This window comes from Nematolebias whitei, chromosome 6 (genome assembly GCF_014905685.2).
Source record: "Nematolebias whitei isolate Nwh7 chromosome 6, NemWhi1, whole genome shotgun sequence".
Taxonomy (NCBI): Eukaryota; Metazoa; Chordata; class Actinopteri; order Cyprinodontiformes; family Rivulidae; genus Nematolebias; species Nematolebias whitei.
The window spans coordinates 46,321,427-46,324,486 of record NC_056503.1 but is presented as its reverse complement, the minus strand read 5'-3'; positions in this window follow the sequence as shown (position 1 = coordinate 46,324,486).

The window sequence follows — 3,060 nt, the reverse complement described above, 5'->3', positions numbered from 1 at the left end:
ATATATATATATATTTATATGTGTGTGTGTGTGTGTGTGTGTGTGTGGGTGGGTGTGTGTGTGTGTGCAGATGTTTTGGGTAAAACCAAAAACATGCATGTTAGGCTGATTGGTAACTAAATTGTCCCTAGTTGAGAGAGAGAGTGAATGGTTGTTTGTCTTGTTTGTCTCTATGTGTCCCTGTGATGGACTGGAGACCTGTCCAGGGCGTCCCCCGCCTCTCTCACAGTAGTGGCTGGACATGGGCACCAGTGACCCCTGCCACCCAAAAAGGAAGAAGAGGATAAATATAATGGATGGATGGATGGATGGATGGATAATAAACAATTGCAATAGTCCAGCCTAGATGTATTACATGCATGGATCAGTTTTTCTGCATCATTTTTGGACAAGATGTTTCTAATTTTAGAGATATTGCGTAGGTGGAGGAAAGCAGTCCTGGTAACTTTTTTAATATGGCGGTTAAAAGAGATATCCTTATCAAAAATAACACCAAGGTTTTTAACTTTATAACTGGAGGCCAAATTAATGCCATCCAGAGAAAGTGAAAGACTGCACAGTTTATTCCTAAGAATAAATTTGATGAGAAATATGAGAAATTATTCCTCAGATCTAAAACCCACAACCTCAGTCTTGTCTGAGTTTGAAAGGAGAAAATTAAGGGGCATCCAGGTTTTTATGTCTTTAAGACATGCTTGTAATCTAAGTAACTGATTAGATTTATTGGGTTTTATGGACAAATATAACTGTGTATCATCAGCATAACAATGAAAATTTATCCCATGCTGTTTAATAACTTTACTTACTGGAGGCATTTATAAAATAAATAGTATTGGTCCAAGCACTGAGCCCTGAGCAACGCCATGACAAACTTTGGTGTATGAAGAAAATTCATTATTTATATTTACAAACTGGACTCTATCAGATAAATATGATTTAAACTATTTTAGAGCTATTCTTGTACAAAGTAACCCCAATATCATATTCAAGCCTCTGTAGTAAAATATTGTGATCAACCATATCAAATGCAGCACTGAGGTCTAACAGGACCAGTATAGACACAACTCCATTGTCTGAGGCCATGACAATATCATTAGTGACTTTTACTAGTGCTGTTTCTGTGCTATGATGAGCTCTAAACCCTGATTAAAACTCCTCCAAAAGATTATTTCTGTTCAGGTGTTCACACAATTGATTTTCAACTATTTTTTCTAGAATTTTTTAGATGAATGTTAGGTTAGTTATAGAATTCCTAGATCAAGATCAGGCTTCTTAAGTAAAAGGTTTAATTAAACCTTAAAGCGCTGTGGTAGGTAACCATTCATTAAAGACAATTTAGGCAGATCTGAAATGTAGCTATTAATTAGGGGAAATACCTCTTTAAATAGTCTAATTGGGATGAGATCTAGCAGACATGTGGATGGTTTGGTTGAAGCTATTATTTTTTACAATTCAGACAGCTCAATAGGACAAAAACTGTCCAAATATAAATCAGGTTCTAGTGACATTTCTGAAGCTGCCTCATCTGACAGGAAATTGGATGCAATAGTAGGAAGGATGGTGTTAATTTTCTCCCTAATTGAAAAAATTTTTTTTAACAAAGAATCTCATGAAATCATCACTGCTTACAGCTGTAGGTATACATGGCTTACCAGATACCTAGGGTTATTTTTGTTCTCATCTATTAAAGATGAATAATTTAATTCAATTCAATTTATTTATTTAGCACCAAATCACAACGAAGTTGTCTCAGAGCCCTTTACAGAAACAGTCACATACGTAAAAGCCAAATTTATAGTTCTAGCTTTACAGAGAGCTTATTTATATGTTAACAGACTATCTTTCCAAGTTAAATAAAATTATTCCACATTAGTGGAGCACCATTTTCTTTCCAGCTTTCTAGATGCCTGCTTTAAAGTACGTAAATCAGAATTGAACCGAATTAATAAATCCTCTGATTTATCACTTTCTTTTTCAGTGGAGTAATTTTATCAAGTGAAGTTTGCATTGAAGTTGTAAGATGATCAACTAGATGATCTAAGTCACTGCTCTCCACTGCATTACTCTACAAGACAGAGAACAACATTGATGGAAGAGATTCTTTAAATTTGGTTGCAGCGTTTTCTGATAAGCGCCTGCTGAGATGAAATTTACTCTCAGTGACTGTGTAGTCATTTTTTTTTAATTTATTCAACCTTTATTTAGACAGGTTAATCCCAGTGAGCCTCGGAGACTCATTTACAAGAAAGACCTGATTTCTTTACAAAGAGTGATGACAACAATGAACAACAACAACAATAATAGACAGTCATAAAAGAGGCATACAATTTTTTTTATTTTTTTTTATGCTTTGCAGAGAGTGGTGAAGGCTGCACAGAAGTCTGTTGGAGTCAGTCTCCCCACCATCACAGACATTTACACTTCTAGATGCAGGAAGAGGGCCACCTGCATCATGAAGGACCCCACTCACCCAGCACTCACACTTTTTGCCCCACTCCCCTCAAGAAGGAAGTTGAGGAGCATTAAGTGTAGAACCACTAGACTGAGGAACAGCTTCTACCCTGAGGCTGTTAGACTCATGACTCTCTAACCAGAACAATCACTGTGAAAAATCACATCATGTTGCTGCTGATCTGTTTCATGTTGCTGCTGATCTGTTTCACGTTGATGTGTTCATGCGTGCTCATCTGCTCACACAGACTTATGTCCGTGCTGCTTTTTTGCGTATTGCTGTTATTGTTTTTATGCTATTGGTGCTTAGTGTATTATCTTTCTTTATCTTTCTTTACCCGCTTATTCCATTTTGGGTCACGGGGGGTCGCCGGTGCCCATGTCCAGCAATCACTGTGTGAGGGGCGGGGTACACCCTGGACAGGTCTCCAGTCCATCACAGGGCCACATAGAGACAAACGAGACAAACAACCATTCACTCTCTCACTCACACCTACGAACAATTTAGAGTTACCAATCAGCCTAACATGCATGTTTTTGGTCTGTGGGAGGAAACCGGAGCACCCGGAGAAAACCCACGCATGCACGGAGAGAACATGCAAACTCCAC